This window comes from Cicer arietinum, chromosome 3 (assembly GCF_000331145.2).
Source record: "Cicer arietinum cultivar CDC Frontier isolate Library 1 chromosome 3, Cicar.CDCFrontier_v2.0, whole genome shotgun sequence".
Lineage (NCBI taxonomy): Eukaryota > Viridiplantae > Streptophyta > Magnoliopsida > Fabales > Fabaceae > Cicer > Cicer arietinum.
In genome coordinates this window covers 39239879-39246567 of record NC_021162.2, presented here as the reverse complement: position 1 = coordinate 39246567, position 6689 = coordinate 39239879, and positions in this window count along the sequence as shown.

Here is a 6689-nt window from a genome sequence, read left to right as displayed (position 1 = left end):
TATTGGTGGCCAGGAATGAAGAAACATGTGGCGGAATATGTATCCACTTGTCTAACTTGTCAGAAAGCGAAGGTGGAACATCAGCGACCTGCTGGAATGTTGCAACCTTTAGATATACCTGAATGGAAGTGGGACAGCATTTCCATGGATTTTATAACCGGATTACCGAAGACAAGGAGGAAGAATGATTCTATATGGGTGATAGTGGACCGGCTGACTAAATCTGCTCACTTTTTACCGGTAAGGACCACCTATAAGGTAGATCAGCTAACGGAGATCTACATTGCTGAAATTGTGAGGTTACACGGGGTACCATCGAGCATTGTATCAGACCGTGATCCGAAGTTCACATCGCATTTTTGGGGAGCATTGCACGAAGCGTTGGGAACGAAGCTACGATTGAGTTCAGCTTACCATCCACAAACGGACGGACAGACTGAAAGGACAAATCAGTCCTTGGAAGATCTGTTGAGAGCATGTGTTTTAGATGATAGAGGAAGTTGGGATGATGTACTTCCGTTGATTGAGTTCACTTACAACAATAGTTTCCACGCGAGCATTGGAATGGCACCTTATGAGGCTTTATATGGGCGCAAGTGTCAAACGCCCTTGTGTTGGTATAAAGACGGTGAGAATATGATTGTCGGACCAGAGATGGTGCAACAGACCACAGCTAAAGTAAGGAAGATCAAGGAGAAAATGAAGACTTCACAAGATCGCCAGAAGAGTTACGCGGACAAGCGTCGCAGACTTTTGGAATTCGAACAGGGTGACCATGTATTTCTGAGAGTCACACCTACTACTGGAGTAGGTAGAGCCTTGAAATCGAAGAAGTTGACTCCGAAATTCATTGGACCATATCAGATTTCTGCACGAATTGGGCCGGTTGCTTATCGGATTGCATTACCTCCGATACTGTCCAATATCCATGACGTGTTTCATGTGTCGCAGTTGAGGAAATATCTCGCAGATCCATCTCACGTGATCGAACCAGACACAATCCAGCTAAAGGATAACCTGTCGTTCGAAGTACCACCCGTGAGAATTGATGACAGGAAGATTAAGCGGTTGAGGACCAAGGATGTTTCGTTGGTCAAGGTGATCTGGAACCCAATTACTGGAGATGCGACTTGGGAACTGGAGAGCAAGATGAGGGAACAACACCCAGAGTTATTTATCGATGCATAGTTTCGAGGACGAAACTAATTTTAGGGGGGGAGTAATGTAAGACCCATAATTTTAAAGTACCGTTTATGTATTTTTGGTGTATTTTGGATTTTGGCTCGGAGGCTTTTAAGCCAAGGTTAATAATATTTTGGAGTTTTATAATCGAAAAGATATTTCGATGCCAATTAGAATTTCTCGTCGATAAATAAATTGAATTTAACTGCGGAAAATCCTTTACGGAGAATTTAAGGCGTTTCGGGTGAAACGGTAATTTAATAAATATCTAGATTTTGAGATATTTGTTAAGTTATATTTATTATATTTATATATGTTTGTTTGGAGGGAAAAAGAAAGGAAAACTAGAAGGAAGGAAAAGGAAAAGAAAATAGTATATAAAGGAAGGAAGGAAAAAGGAAGAAAGGAAAAACAAAGGAAAGAAAAAGAAAGGAAGGAAATTTCAAATTTCCATCTCCTTCCTCTGAACCTCACGCGAGCAAAACCCAAAATTCCATCCTTCTCCATTTTTCGTTTTCGTTGCTTCCTTTTCTTCAAAGCTAGTGACCCAAGGTTGGGTGAGAGTTAGATCAAGGTTTTCGCAACTCCACTCTTCCTCTTTGATTCGAAAACGAAGAAAAACGGTTTTTGAGATCCAAACACAAACCCCTCCGTTTCTTCTAGATCCGAACCTCATTTCTCGAAGAGACAGAAGGGAAAGTTGCTCACCACCACGCTACGGTGCTAGTGAACTAATTTGGAAGCGGCGTTGCGAGCGGAAAATTTACCGGAATTACTCGCGGTACCGGAAACGCGCGTTAAAGCTAACGTTGAGGTAAGGGCTCCTTCCAAACTTCTAGTTTGCATTAGGGACTTATCTGTGGTTGTGTGGGAAGGAATTTGTTAGGGTTTAATGTATCGATTTGGGGAAAAACGAAACTAATGCGTTATGGGTAAAACCTTAGAGTTAGGTTTTGTTTATATTGATGAATGGTTCGTGGTAAATGAATTTGAAGTCATTGTGTAAGATTTTGGGTAAATGAAACTTGTGTGTTTTGAGTAGTGGATTGTGTCGATTTGTGTTCGTTGTTTTTGACATGCTCTTAATTGATATTGATGAAATTTGATATGTGTATGGTTGGATTTGTGAATAAATGAATTGATATGTTTTGATGTGAGAATTTGTTGAGTTTGTGTTGTGTGAAATTTGAAAACCATTAAGTTAAATGAGTATTAAGAATGGGGAATCTCTTAATGTCTCGTTTACTTAATGTGCGTTTGTTTGTGAAAAATCGTTTAAGTTAACTGGGCGTTAAGAATGGGGAATCTCTTAATGTCTCGGTTACTTAATGTTCGTTTTTGAAAATCGTTTCAGTAAATGAGTATTAAGAATGGGGAATCTCTTAATGTCTCGGTTACTTAATGTTCGTTTTTGAAAATCGTTTCAGTAAATGAGTATTAAGAATGGGGAATCTCTTAATGTCTCGGTTACTTAATATTTTGTTTTGAAAATCGTTTAAGTTAACTGGGCGTTAAGAATGGGGAATCTCTTAATGTCTCGGTTACTTAATATTTTGTTTTGAAAATCGTTTAAGTTAACTGGGCGTTAAGAATGGGGAATCTCTTAATGTCTCGGTTACTTAATATTTTGTTTTGAAAATCGTTTAAGTTAACTGGGCGTTAAGAATGGGGAATCTCTTAATGTCTCGGTTACTTATTATTTTGTTTGGAAAATTGTTTAAGTTAACTGGGCGTTAAGAATGGGGAATCTCTTAATGTCTCGGTTACTTAATATTTTGTTTTAAAGAAAAATCGTTTAAGTTAACTGGGCGTTAAGAATGGGGAATCTCTTAATGTCTCGGTTACTTAATATTTTGTTTTAAAGAAAAATCGTTTAAGTTAACTGGGCGTTAAGAATGGGGAATCTCTTAATGTCTCGGTTACTTATTATTTTGTTTGGAAAATTGTTTAAGTTAACTGGGCGTTGAGAATGGGGAATCTCTTAATGTCTCGGTTACTTAATATTTTGTTTTAAGAAAAATCGTTTAAGTTAACTGGGCGTTAAGAATGGGGAATCTCTTAATGTCTCGGTTACTTAATATTTTGTTTTGAAAATCGTTTAAGTTAACTGGGCGTTAAGAATGGGGAATCTCTTAATGTCTCGGTTACTTAATATTTTGTTTTAAAGAAAAATCGTTTAAGTTAACTGGGCGTTAAGAATGGGGAATCTCTTAATGTCTCGGTTACTTAATATTTTGTTTTGAAAACCGTTTAAGTTAACTGGGCGTTAAGAATGGGGAATCTCTTAATGTCTCGGTTACTTAATATTTTGTTTTGAAAATCGTTTAAGTTAACTGGGCGTTAAGAATGGGGAATCTCTTAATGTCTCGTTTACTCGTGTATGTTTTGGTAAGTTGTGCTGACCCGGGATAGGTGGCACCTCGGTAAACGGTACGGACCCGTGATAGGTAGTACGTTTACGACTTACGTTCCTGCGGGAATTGCGTTTGTCCGTGAGAGACTGCGCAGGGGTTTGTCCGTGAGAGACTACGCCCTGGTTTAAGTTAGATGAGAATTAAGAATGGGGAATCTCTTAATGTCTCGTTTACTCGTGTATGTTTTGGTAAGTTGTGCTGACCTGGGATGGGTGGCACCTCGGTAAACAGTACAGACCCGTGATAGGTAGTACGTTTACGACTTACGTTCCTGAGGGAATTGTGTTTGGTAAGTTGTGCTGACCCGGGATAGGTGGCACCTCGGTAAACAGTACGGACCCGTGATAGGTAGTACGTTTACGACTTACGTTCCTGCGGGAATTGCGTTTGTCCGTGAGAGACTGCGCAGGGGTTTGTCCGTGAGAGACTACGCCCTGGTTTAAGTTAGACGAGAATTAAGAATGGGGAATCTCTTAATGTCTCGTTTACTCGTGTATGTTTTGGTAAGTTGTGCTGACCCGGGATAGGTGGCACCTCGGTAAACGGTACGGACCCGTGATAGGTAGTACGTTTACGACTTACGTTCCTGAGGGAATTGTGTTTGTCCGCAAGAGACTACACCCTGTTGATTTGTGAACTGTTGGTTCATTTTTGTTGTGTAGTAATGTGTTATAAATGCTAAGTGTTATGTTTTGGAATTTGGTGATAACATGTTTGATTGCAATACCATTTCGAAATCCATGATGTTGTATTAATTGTGTTGAAAATGCTAAGTGTTATGTGTTGATTGTTGTGTGTAAGTATGATGGTTATCGAGATCCCAATTGTCGTGGTAATCGCGTAGGAATTGCTAAGTGTTAGGTTGTGAACGTGATTAGGAATGACTTGAGTAAATGCATGAATTTTTGGAAAAACGATCAGGGAAATCGATTTCCCAATCGATTGGATGAGTTGCAGGAAGTTCACCATTTTGACCTAATCGATTTGCCAATCGATTGTATAAATATATCTTTCAAAATCTTTTAAGAAATCGATTTGGAAATCGATTGGCAGAGAGGCAGGAACTCAGCAAAACTGCCGAAATCGATTTGGAAATCGATTTGGCAACCCAGGGACTCATCAGAACTGACAAAATCGACTTAGAAATCGATTTGGTCATGCAGAAACTCAGCAGAACTGACCAAATCGATTTGGCAATCGATTTCCTCAGCAAAAGTACTTATTTTGAGTTAGATAATCGATTTCTCAATTGATTTATCAATGCTTTGGTCAGTTATGTATTACTTAATGGTTTGAGAACTTCATTTTGAGTTCATTGTTAATTGACAAGCATTATATGAACTTTTAGCATATGGAAAATCCTTTTAAGGTGCATGCTTAGTTGAAAGGTTATTTTGTGCATTTAAAACTTAAATGTTATGTGTTATCTGTTATTTTCGGTTGGTGACCTTTACAATTATTGTGGAAATCTGGGCTTCGCCCTCAGATGAGAGTCAGGACGATCCTACCGATTCGTACCCTACGGACGGGAATGGAGATGGGAACGCTTGACTGCAGCTACGTTAGGAGGATCTCACGGGGCGCGTGGAGATTACCCAGGGTGTTTAGTTGTGTTGAAATATGATCAGATTAGGTTGACATAGAGGGATCAGATGTCTTTCTTTTGTATTGTATTTATTTTAAAATGGAAGACTGTACCTATACTAATATTGTCAGCTTGACATGTTATTTTCAATGGGTTACATGTACCATTTGTTGTTGTGTAAATGGTTTGGATTTATAATTGGAGTGACTTTTCCGCTGCTTGTAAATTATAATGACTCAATTATTTATCCAAAGGCATTTCTTTATTTATTGCTCTGCTTTATTTTAAATTCTTTTGAAAAAAAAATACACCCTCGCTTTGAAAATCGGGGTGTTACAATGAAATCCTAGGATGATGATGATAGAGCCAATGGGTTGGGTGATCTTCCTCAGCAAAACACCCTGAAGACCTTGCTCTCTTGATGGGGATAGAGAGAACCAGAGAGTTTTCTTCTTTAGGGTTTTGAAACTGAATAGTCTTATTGTGTTTGCCTTGGGGACCATTACCCCTATATATAACTATTATTAGTTATATCCCAAATTGCAGTATTTCCAATTCAGCCCCTCATTAAATTAGAAACTGCCTGGTATCTACACTATTAATTTTCATAACTATTATGCTCTTTAGTCATAAACTATTATATATTATTTGACCCCTAGTTTATTGGCTAATTATATAATGACCCTAACACACTTTATTAATTAATTACATATGTGACCCAATAATCTTACAGGATGACGTTAAAGACCGTGTATCTCGCATTACTCTTGACTATTAGTCAGAGGAAGACATTAATTTGATTGTTAAGATTAAGGTTTTGATTATATTATTTTTCATTGATTTATACAATTTTTATATGTAATGTTAATGTGTTTTTCGTTTTCTTGGTCACTAAATCAAATTGTACTATTTTTATTTTAATTGTACATAAAATTTATTTTTCTAACAAAAAATAAATAATTAAAACCTCCAATAACAAAAGCTAAGAGATTTTACCTCAATTAAAGAAGCAATAAAGAAAATATACATTACGCTTACTTTTTCTTAACGAAAAATTTAAATTAATAAAAAAAACTTTATAAAAATTTAAATTAATAATTTACATTTAAATTCCTCTATGATCATGCGGCTAAAACCCATGACATAGGAATCTTAAACCTGTATTACTACTTATCATAACTTGTAACAAACATTTCATTTGATAAGGAAGGGACATTATGTGCAAAAATGTTATATATATATATAAATTAAACTTGAGTGAAGGCAAAATTCAAAGAGTTAATGTTGATTAATGTTGATAAATCTAAATGACTATGTGTTGCAGAATAAACATACATGAATGATTGCAAAAAAAGGTAGATGGTACTAAATAAACGAAATATCCTTTATTCTTGTTTTATAAATAAATTACAATATATATTGTTTGTAATTTGAAACTTATTTGTCACTTATTGATAAATCTTTTTTTTTATGACTTTTGAGGTATGTATATCTTGCATGTTAGCTCA